We start from the raw sequence: 12,358 nt of genomic DNA on the forward strand, positions 1-12,358 counted from the left end.
TTATCTTAATATTTTTTAAAATTGTATATGTTTTATTTTATATTTGCAAAATCAATATTATAATAATTAAATATTGTGAATAAAGTAGAGTTGGTGGTAATGTAGAGATAGTGTTGGAGATGAATTATTGTTTCATCTTTAGAGTAGAGATAGAGATATTGTAGAGTAGAGATGAAGGTCGGAGATGGCCTTAGGAAAGAAGTTATTTGCTTATTACTAATATATTTGACCCACGTCGGATGCAATTTGCCCTAAAGAAATGTATCCGCTGTCTTCTTCGACCGTAAAAGCTTCCAAAAAAATCTCTTCCTTTTCTTGCTTTGAGCAAATCTCATACGAGCTCCGTTCTCTCGATCCGACCACCGGAACTGTCGTTAGCGTTGCCTTCGATGCCTTCTGCATCGTTGAGGTTACTTTTGATTCTTTCATCCTCAAGATTTTGTTCTATTTTTTTGTCAAGTTGTTCAAGAAATCTGAAGCTATTTATTATTGAAATTAGCTTTGAATTCCTTCAATTCCTTCTTTTAAATTTTTTACCTAAGCTCCTTATCCGTGGACCCATCGAAATATCGTTCAATCTTCATTTTACTGCTCTTGATTTTACTTTGTTGTGGTTTGGCATAATTTCTGTCTTTGTTCCTAGAAATATTATTATGTTTCTTGATTGTTTTATACCATCGTAAAGTAAACAATATCAATTATGTTCGGAAATGAACTATATAGTTTTCCTAGCTAATTTATTATTGTCATGTGTGCTTTATGGACGTTGTATTGAGAAAAAATAAGTTGCATCTGATAGCAATTGAATTATAAATTAAGATGATTTGAGCAACATATATTAATGATTACGTAATTGTAATTTATTTCTGCATAAGTTTGTATTCTTTATTCTATTGGATTATTTTGAGTTGATCATTGTTTGTGTCTGCAATAAATTTTCCAGGCATCTATATACATTTGTTGATAGGTTAGAGATATGAACTGGTTCAACGTATGATCTATCTCTACAATGTCACCTTCGGACTCTACATGTTGGATTGGTGGGAACGTTTCCTTTTCAGTATCCTTTTCCCTTCATTTTATGTAATGATAGATAGATACCTAATATGTATAAGTTCTGGTATAGATTTTTCGGGGTTTGTACAATATAAGGGCTTCTAATATTTTGTTTTGAGGACTTAATCATTATCATCGTTTACCTAAAAATGCTGCAAATGGTTATTTTGTGGAAGCCTCTCAAAATTATGCTGATATTGTTATAGAAGGAGCTGTTTTTCTGTTTTCTAGTATTCTATGATGTTATCAGTTTTAGTATTTGGTCTGTTGTCGTATTTTAAGGTTTGATTTTGGAATTGAGTTAATCGGCTTTCTTATCTGTGTGTTTAGAATAGTCAAAGGGTTTTATTGGCTTCTTTGTTCACCACAACGTTTTTAAGTCTATGTAGCATTGTAATGTCTCAACTGTAGTTCCTAAGCCATGGAAGACACATTGGTAATTGTGTTGATATGGTTCGTCTTCTACAACAGCTCACGATATGTAACTGAGTTCTGCAAAAGGTAGTTCCTTCCGTTGTCCTCTGGTTCCATTTCATTGAAATAATTTTGGTGGATAAATTTTATTGTCTAAAACTTAGGTCATCATTCTACTTTCTTTTATAGTTTAGTTTTTATAATTAAGTATTGACTTCTTGTTCCTTTCGTTGACTTGTCAACTTGTCACAAAAATATTTATGTTCTTTCTATGTTTGAGACTCGGTTCTTGTTTCGATCTTCTGGTGAACCTATGGATAAACTTGACTTTGTTTTAGTCTTACTCTTTTAGAATAATTTAAAAGGAAAGAAGAAAATGGGAGATAAAAAAAGTCGTTTTATGAACTTATTAGACTATTGAAGCTGATAGACGGTCAAGATTGTAGATAAATTAGAGTTAGATATAACTATATGATATGTTCTTCAATCTTTCCTTTCTAGAGCTTTCGCACATTTATTATATCGAACGGGACACTAATGTCATACTTGCTGATTTGTCGTGGGAATATTGCAAATGAAATTTTGAAATATTGAAATAACATACTGCATCTTGGGATCTGTATTCTTATGATGCAACTAAAATTTGATGGATGTTTTTCATGTTATTGATGGTGTAAAGTGCTGTATAAAAAAGAAGAAGAAAGAAAGTAGAAGATAGTTATGCCTTTCCTTGAGGGCGAACTTAAATTTTAAGGGGATAAAAACATATATCAATAGAAAATTTAAAAAATATATATATAAAATATATGGGAATTTGACATTTTTAGAGGGACGAATGCCCCGCCAGCCCTCCTCCTGGGTCCATCCATTCTCTTAATGGTAGTTTGGCCCGCACAACTACAATTGTACTTGATACTTGTTTCTTTTCTGTAAATTTCAGGCATCTATACTAGGGTTGGGAGTAGGGCTATAAATGAGATGATCGCGAGCTACTCGAGATTAATTCTGTCAAGGTTCGATAAATACTCGAATCGAATGGACTCAAGCTCGAGCTCGACTCGAATTCTTATCGAGCCGAAACGAGCTACTTGATACTTTACTCGAAAATCTCGTGAGCAGCTTGAAATATAATATATAATATTTATTTTTTAAAAATAATTATTAATAATATTAACATTTATGTGTTGATTGTTTTAAAAAAATACAATAAGACTTTCATGTATTTAAGGTTCAGGTTCGAGTTTGAGTTTGAGGTTTTAATCTAGTTAAGTTTAAGATTTTTTTTTTTCATTTCGAGCTGCTCAGAGCTTCAGTTCAGAATTTCGAGTTCGAGTCGAGTTTAAAAATTTAAGCTCGCGAGTTTTCGAGTCGAGCTCCATTTCAAAGTTTCGAGTCGAGTCGAGCTTAACATACTTGAGCTCGACTTGGCTCGTTTACACCCCTAGTTGGGAGGTGGCATTGGCCTGACAGATTGCAATGATGATGGTATTAAAATACTTTTGAATTATACAGTTGAAAACCTTGCTTATGTGAATTATACAGTACGGAATAAACTGGTGCATGTCTCACATGTATTGTTAGACTATTTTAAAAGCCATTACTTGCAGAAATTTTAGGACATTGGCGCTGTTGTAACTATTGTTGAAACTGTTATAACATTATTAGAAAAAAGAAAACTCTTTTGTTCCTCTTAAATAAGGTAGAATAGTTTAATGTTGTTCTCCTTCTATAAGCGCTTTAATCGGTAGATTTTAATTATTTTTGCTTTTTACAATGTAAGACTTAGTGCTATAAGATAAGATGTTTATATCATAGCATATGTTATTTTGGGTTTTTCATTTTGCTTAAAGTTTGTGTATCTGATACTTATTCAATTTTGAGCTATACCATGGCCGGCTCTTTGGGAGAACCCTGAGCAACTCCTCAGACTCTAATTTATGTATTTATAATATAATTGAATTCCTAATTTTTATATTTATAAATAGGGCTCTTAATTTTTATATTATAATTGAGGCTATAATTTCTTTCTAATTTCATAAAATTCTAAAATTCTAAAATTTTGAATTTTTTCAATTTTGTATTAATTCATTTAATTTTTATTTAAATATAATCATATTTTTTCTTTTTTTAAATCTCATATTTCATTTATCAAATATTATTTAACTTTTAGTACCAGTTTGGCGCATCTTTTGAAAAATGACTTTTAAAAGTGAGTACAATGAACTTTTAAAAGTGTCGTACAAAGTGTAGTTTAAAATTTAAGTGTTTGGGAATATTGCTAAAAAGCAAGTTTGAAAATATTAATTATAGACATTATGTTATAAATTAAAAATGTATCATTTAAATCATATTTACACTTATTAATATTATGATATATAAAATATATCAACTTAACTTATAATAAAATTATAAAAAAATATTTTAAGGTGACTCATTAATAATATTTTTATATATGAAATATTTTATTAAGAAATTATTATCAATACTTTTTAACACATGGACATAAAATATTATGAAATAACAATTTAAATACTTGTTTTTGACAAAAAGAATATTACAAAAATATTATTAATTAAAATAAATTATTAAATAATAAATTATTTTCTAAGGATGTTAGTATTAAATAAAATATAAATACATAATTGAATGGAGCCCATGCATTACCAAGGCTAAAATTATAATTTGTTTCCCAACGCAAAGTTGAAACTGAAAAAGCTAGAAATATTAGCTTTTGCAATTAGTTTGAAATCACCGTTTCGACTGCAATTGTTTCCACTTTTTATCCGTTTGACATTTATTTTGATATCCAAACGTATTTTATTTACCTAAAAGTGCTTTAAGAAAGCCAAGTAAAACGAGGTTATAGTATTCTTCAATCTCAATTTAACGATTAAATAATACACCACTTTTCATTCTTGGGTTAACTACTTTTCATTTTTGGGTTAACTACATGATTGATCACTTATGCTTGTGTTTTGTGCATTTTTCCTCGTTGACTTTAGAAAACATAATATATGATATCTTTCGTTTTTATTTAATTAAGATGTAGTCACCACTAGTTAATTGTTGTTAACAATTAACTTATTAGATGACATGGTATTTTGGTATAATCACATATTTAGTCTCTGTTATTTACATATTCTCTTAATTTAGCCCTACATTTAATAAATTAAAATAAATTTAATGTATAGTTGAATGATGATACGTTTCACCATTCGGTTGGAGGACTAACTTTATTTTAATTTGTTAAAATAAAACAAAACAAGTCAAATTAGGTTTTATTTAATTAAGATGTGGCCACCACGAGTTAATTGTTGTTAACATTTAACAGATTAGGTGATGTGGTATTTTGGTATAATAACATATTTAGTCTCTATTATTTATATATTGTCTCAATTTAGTCATACATTTAACAAATTAAAATAAATTTAATCATCCAGTTGAATGATGATACTTTTCACCATTCGGTTGAAGGACTAAATTCATTTTTATTTGTTGTAATAAACAAAACAAATCAAATTGAGGCTGAAGGGATTGAAACTTAGGTCCCTTAGAAAACTAAGCATGTACCCAACCATTGAGCGAAGACCAATGCTTAATCTAAAATAGACAACATGATGTATATATTTGTATCTTAGTGATAAAAGCTATAAAACAAAGTTATATAGCAAATCAACCAAATCTATTTCTAAAAATAATTGAAAGTACCATACATTTAATCATAAGAATTTATACTCAAAATCATAAAGCATCAAACACATAAAAGAAGTAGCAAAGTAAACATAAAATAATAAATCCACAATATATCCAAAGTTTTTAAAGCATTCAAATCACTCACTCTCTCAATAAAAAGCCTCGAATGGTGATCTGCTGACTGCCGATGTTACTTAGCGAGCTCTCCATTTGCTATAACAATCTCTGGCAGGGGCTTAAGCTTCCATGATGCACAAAGGATCAACGTGTAGTGGAATACTTTCTAATGGCTTCCAATCATCACCCTTTTTGGCTTGCAAAGTACTCCAATTTATAGCTTTAAGGAGATTTTCATCCTATAAAGGAAGGCTTCCACGTTTCAAGTGATATCCATCCCATTAACAGCTGCCCAAGCCAGCTGTCCCATCCAAAAAGTTCTCCCAACTATCTGGAGCTTCATCTACTGATGCTGCATCCACTCAACATTTCATGTAATGCTGTGGCATTAGTGTAACAATTTTGCAAACAAAAATCAATTTTAGCCCAAGGCAACCCAAAAATTTCCTAATATGCAAAAAGTATAACATTAAGCAAATATAGTCCTAGAATGCTCCTAAAAATTCTCAAGTTGAAAAAGGCTACTAAAGATAACTCTTTTGGAGAGTTATCAGTGGTGATGTCTTGTTCCCTATACGCCTCGTGCGTCTCTTCTTTTTGAGTGGGTTCTTCAGGTTTAATCACTTGGGTGGTATTTCGTGTCATGACTTCAGATGCCGTGATAAGAGAATCACATGCACGACGCACTGACCTCTTTAAACGGTGTCTGGTCATAGCAGATCTACAAGCTACGACAGATGATAACTCCGTTAAGAGACTATCATTTAGGTTATTTTACTTAAGTTATTGAGTGTCTAAAAGCCATTGAATTAGCATTTTAACTGCATTTAGTTACATTTAGGACATATTTGTGTAATACCCCAAAAATTTATATAATGACCAAAATGAAAATTTTGAAAGTTTGATGATCAAAGTAGAAAATTTGGGAAACAATTTAGGGAATTAAGTGATAATTTCCTAAAAAGAATTTTATTCTATAAATAGATGGTTTACTCTTGAGAGTGGATTTTTATAGAAATTATATTTTTGGATTTGGAATTTTAGTAAAGAAAAAAAAACTAGAAAGGGTTAAAGCCGGTAAGGAAATCGGTATTTCAGATCGAATTGGAATTTTACAAAAATTTGAAGGATGTTATAAATTGGTTGGAAATATTATTTTAATATTTTGGATCAGATAAATTTGGTTTGGAAATTTGTAATTTTTTAGATTTAACCGAAACAGTGGAATTTAGTGACTAAAATGCAAATTTTGAAAATTCAGGGGGGATTTCGGATATGAAAGTCAAATTAATTCATGTTTGACTTTGTAATATGATAATGATCAGATGTCTTGGTTTTATGGTGATTATGGAGATTCATTAAGGGAAAAATTGGAAATTCTTACTGAATGGAATAAAAAAAAAATTCATTATGATATTATATTAAGCATGTGCTAGATCTAATTAACATTAGAATAACAATAATGGGGGGAACATTTCAGCTTCTTCTTCATCCAAGGGCCGGCACCTCCCAGCTTGCAAGGTAGGTATTTTTGGTTTTGAATTTTGAAGCAATTTTGTTGAGAATTAGACTTCGGTGTAGTAAGCAAAATATTCTACGATCAATTCTCTACATTTTGACATGAATATTACTAGGGTTTCATGTTCAAGTTCATCTTGAGTTGATGAAGAGGATTTTGATTCTTGTGTTTTATGGGTTTTGAAGAGTTAAGTGATTTTAAAGAATTGGTTGTAAGAAATGATGAAGAACCTAAGAATGAAGTTAAAGAAAACAATTTGGATTTTTAAATATGGCAGTAGGTTCGAAAATTCACAAGAAATTATATAAAAATAAATTCAAGGTTATTTTTATATAATTGTATTTATATATCGATCTAGTTTCGTTTAAAACAAACGGGGTTCAATTTCAAGGTGTATACAAAAAGATATGGATTTTTAACCAAGGAAAGGTCAGAAATATCGGACAACAGATTCTTCAAAACAGATTATGTTGGTCAACTTTGAAAATTCACCATAAATTGTAAAGAATGAATTAGAAGGAGTTCTTTATATGGATAGATTCTTATTCGAGTCTAGTTTTCAACGGAATAAATGGAATTGAATTCCAGTGTGTATATCAATACAGAATACAAATTCTTTAAAGGTAGTACGAGTTGTCTGAATATGAAAAATTGATGGGTTGTTGTGTAGGAGTTATAATTGATGTACTTTGCTGGAAAATTCTTTTTTGGAATTGAAATGAGTGTTAAGTGTGAACTATGATTATTTTGGAAGTTTGAAAAAGATTACTGATTTAAGTACAACAATTGTATAGTTGGTGTACTTAAATGTAATTATGCTTTTGTAAATGCATTTGAATGGGAATATATTTTAATGCTGGAATTATGAGTATTAAGAATTTAAGTGGTAAAATGGTGAAGGACCATTTTGGGTAAATTGGAAAAGTTTGTTCCAATGTTATAGGAATTATTAAGTATTGAGTAATTTGATAGAAAATGTGTTCAAGTATATTTTGGAGTTATTTTGGAATGTGTTTATGTTAGTACAATACTAACATATGTAATCGTTATGAATTGTAATTTATACAGATTATAATTGATTTGTGATTGAAGCAAGTCAAGTATAAAAAGGGTTTATTGTGGAACATAGTGAGGCTCATATTTTGAAAGATATAAAGTGTCAAGGTGAGTGCAATACATGCATGACATTATACATGGATGCTTTATACATCATCAGGAAGACTTGCGATAAGTCGACCTTGTTTATGTTGACATGATATTTATGTCATTTATAATATATTTGATATATTCTAAATATGTCAAAGGTTGAAAATAAAATGCATTGATGACTGATTTTTGCATAGGATTTTTTTTCATGAATGTTATTTCGGATATGAACTGCCCAATGTTAAACATTGATAATATACTTTGCCATGGATGGATGAAATAAAATAGACTGTATGCCCAAGTAAGTCATTGAGGGACAGGGTATAGTTGGCATGCCAAAGAGTCCAAAAGCAAGCTGCATATTCGGGAATACACTAAAGGATACCTAGTGTATATGGTGGGCACGACCTTATGTGTCATATTCGGGACTGTACTTAAGGATACCTAGTACAGATGGAGGACATGACCTTATGTGTCATACTTAGGATAGCACTACGGTGTTTATATTTGACTCGTATACCTAGGGTCCTCAGGGTTGTATATTGGGATATTGTCCATGGTATATGGTTATGGAATAATGGCAAGTGTATTAGTAAAATAAGCTTACAAGCTTATGGTACAAATGGTAAGTATTTTGGTAAAATAAGCTTACGAGCTTATGGTTAATAAATGGTAAAATAGTGAATATGCAAGTAAAATGATTTTATGGCATTTTGAATTTGTCATTGAAATTCATGCATGATTTTTATTGCACTGTATATTATTTTAAATTGCCTCACTAAGTATATACTTAGCGTGTGATGATTTTCATGCGTAGGTAAAAAGCCAATAATAGAATAAAGAATTTAAAGCGTCATCAAAGAACGAGAAGTATATTTCAATATCAGTAAGACATCCTAAGTTGTAATGTTAATTTTATTAGTGTCATTTAATTATAATGTTTTATTTGTTTTGTTAAACAAATTTGGAAACAAAATGGAATTTTATTGAATTTATATGTATTTTCGAAAGTTACTGTAGCATGAACAGTATCCACGAATTAATAGATTTTCCAGAATGATTTTGGGGTACCGATTCCCCCACAGTTCATGGGTAATGTTATTGTTCACTGTTCACAGGTACTGTTCACTATTCATAAAAAAATCTTTTGAATTAAATTGGTTACAACGAAACACAATTCATATGATATTTATTTTTATAATATCATTTACCATTTTAAGAAAATAAATTTTAAATCACTCACAAAATGAGAAATGGTTTTAGAAATTTCGGATAATATCTATAAACTGTATAGGTATAATTATATGGGTTATAGATGTTACATTTATTGGTATCAGAGCTATAGGTTTAGCCGATTCTAGGACTAAACCGAGGTTATTTTGAGTTAAAAAGTGTATACATGCCACTAGGATGTCAAGCGTTACTGATATTTGTATATTTACTGTGATGATATTTATAGGGAGTAAAGTTACTATATACTAAAGTATGATGATTCTGACTTTGTTCAAATGTTGGAATTAAAGACAAAGGTAAGAAAGTCGAAATTGTTGAAAAGAAGGTTGAGATTGAAATTGACAAAAAAGGGACCGACATGGATTATGTAAAACACCTTAAATGGGTGGATGTTGTAAAGGAATTTTCTCCAGTTTGCGGAAGAAATGCACAGTTTTTAATGAAGATTCTGAATTGGAAGAATTGATTAAAAAGTTTGAACGACTTACAGGAAAAGTCGAATCAGATAAGGATCCAGAGGAGATTACTAAATCTAGTGATGGTTCTAAGGTTTCTACAGGTAAGCTTAAATAAGTGAGAAATATTTAAGCTAAGCATTAAATTGTTAAAATATTGTTGATTTGAGTAAGAAGAAATAAATAAGCGGTAAATATGATTTCCGCTAAAAGTTTACAAAAAGTTGAGTTATTAGTGAATCAAATGATTATGAGTTCGATTGAGAATAGATATCAGATCCATAAAACTGGATAGAGTTACCTTGTGAAGGTAAATATGTGAAAATGGATTGTTTAATCATTCCAAGCTACAATGAATTATTGTTTAGATTGAGATGGATTCTCAAGAACTTGAAAGGTGTCAGATTCCTAGTGAGAGGAAAAATAGTAAATTTGCTTGATAGTGTGATTTTAGCATTAACTGTTATGAAATTATTGCTACAAATTTATCAAGTTTTCTTATTGAATGATGTGATTGAGCTAAGAGAATAAATAACCAATTGCAAGAGATGAAATTTAATATTGATGGTTATTAAGGCATTAATCATGTATCTATGAGTTCATATCGAATGGTTGTGATTGAGCTAAGAGAATAAATAACCAATTGCAAGAGATGATAAATTGAGGATGTATTTGACTGAGTATTTCACCTTGGAGTGAACCAATGTTGTTTATAAAAAAATGGATATATGCGATTATGCATAAATTATCGATAATTAAATAGAGTAACTATCAAGAACAAATATCCTATTTTGAGGATTGATGACTTGTTTGATCAGCTTAAAAGGAGCAGCAATGTTTTTAAAAAAATTGATATTCGAATGAGATATCAACAGTTAAATTTTAAAGAGGAAGATGTTCCAAAGATAGTTTTCAGGAAACGGTATAGATACTACGAGTTTGTAGTAATGCACGTTTAGTTTGAAAAATGCTTTAGCAACATTTATGGATTTTGATGAATCGAGTATTTCAACCTTACTTAAATCAGTTTGAGGTGGTCTGTATTGATGACATTCGGGTATACTCGAGTACAAAGATAGAGCATGATGTCATATTCGTATTGTGCTCGAGATAATTAAGGGTAAAAAGTTATATGCCAAAATGTCAAAGTGTGAGTTTTGGCTATCAGAAGTTGCTTTTCTTGGTTATGTTGTCTCAACAAATGGTATAAAAAGAAATATTGGAGTGGAAACCTCCAAAGAATGTTCTTAAGTCTGAAGTTGTTGGGACTTGTTGGTTATTATCGAAGGTTTGTGAAAAACTTTTCGATGGTTGCTTCTCCTTTGACTAAGCTCTTGAGAAAGGATGTTTCTTTTGCTTGGACTGAGAAATGTCAAGAGAGTTTCAAAGCTTTAAAGAATATTTTAACTGAAGCACCAGTGTTGGTATAAACGGAATCGGACAAAGAGTATGTGGTGTATAGTGATACATCTTATAATGATTTGGGTTGTGTACTTATGCAAGAAGGTAAGATGGTAACCTATACTTTTCGACAATTAAAGATGCATGAGAGAAATTATGCTACCCATGATCTTGAGTTAGAAACGATTGTTTTTTCTCTAAAGATTTTGCGTCATTATTTGTATGATGAGAGATGCTTAAAAAAATATTTCACTTGTGGAAAAAAATGAGACTAAAGACTTTGATGTCAACTCTGATGGGTGTCTATTTTATCGAGGAAGAATTTGTATTCTTCATAATGATGAATTGAAGAAAGATATTCTTTCTCATGTATATTATTGTTCACTGACTATGCATACAAGTGGGAAAAAATGTATCAAGATGTAAAGAGTCATTTTGGTGGCCAAGTATGAAAAGAAACATTACTGAGTTTGTTGTTACATGTTTGACATGTCAACAAGTAAAAGCTGAGCATAAAGTGTTTTCGTAATTGTTACAACTAATTTCTATTCCATAGTGGAAATGGTAAAAGATTCACTATGGATATTGTTACAGGGTTACCTTTGATATTATAATAAAAAGGATTCCATTTGGTTGATAGTCAGAGGTTAATTATATCAGCACATTTCATTTAGGTGCAAATTAACTATGCATTGGATAAATATACAGAGTTGTATACCAAGGAGATAGTTCGAATACAAGGGTATCAATATCCATTATATAGGACATAGATCCAAGGTATTACTTAAAGATTTTGGAAATAATTGCATAAAGTTTTGGGTATTTGATTGAATTTTAGTACAACTTTTATCCACAGACGGATGGTAAGTCAGAAAGTACTATTCAGATATTAAAAGATATGCTGAGTGCATGTGTGATTTATTCCAAGGAATCATGGGAAAAGAAAAGTATTTGCTTTTAGTAGAATATTTCTACAATAACAGTTATTAATTGAGGAATAAGATGGCTCAGTATGAAACTTTATATGAGAGAAAATGTCGAACACCATTGAATTGGTTCAAGTTAAAGGATCTAAAATCTTGCTGGCCCAGATTTATTGAAAGAGGTTTATGATAAAGTACAGATAATTGAAGAAAATCTCAAGATGGAATTTGATCGACAAAAGTCTTATGCAGGCTTGAAGAGAAAAGAGATTGAAATTCATTAAGATGATAAAGTTTTTCTTAAGGTTTCGCCTTGGAAAAAAAAGATTTTGCGCTTAAAACACAAAGGAAAACTAAGTCTAAGAGTCATTGGACCTTATGAGATATTAAAAAGTGTTAGA

At 30.2% G+C, this 12,358-nt stretch overlaps 1 long non-coding RNA gene across 1 annotated transcript; it reads left to right on the forward strand.

Moving 5' to 3' along the window:
- The first annotated feature begins 867 nt into the window (after window positions 1-867).
- LOC120155992 lies at window positions 868-3,004 on the forward strand. Its single transcript, XR_005519019.1, has 4 exons — window positions 868-1,060; window positions 1,485-1,557; window positions 2,411-2,424; window positions 2,916-3,004. It is a non-coding gene; the product is annotated as an uncharacterized LOC120155992 (long non-coding RNA).
- The last annotated feature ends 9,354 nt before the right edge of the window (window positions 3,005-12,358 follow it).

Source organism: Hibiscus syriacus, unplaced genomic scaffold (assembly GCF_006381635.1).
Source record: "Hibiscus syriacus cultivar Baekdansim isolate YM2019G1 unplaced genomic scaffold, ASM638163v2 tig00111210_pilon, whole genome shotgun sequence".
NCBI classification, from domain to species: Eukaryota; Viridiplantae; Streptophyta; class Magnoliopsida; order Malvales; family Malvaceae; genus Hibiscus; species Hibiscus syriacus.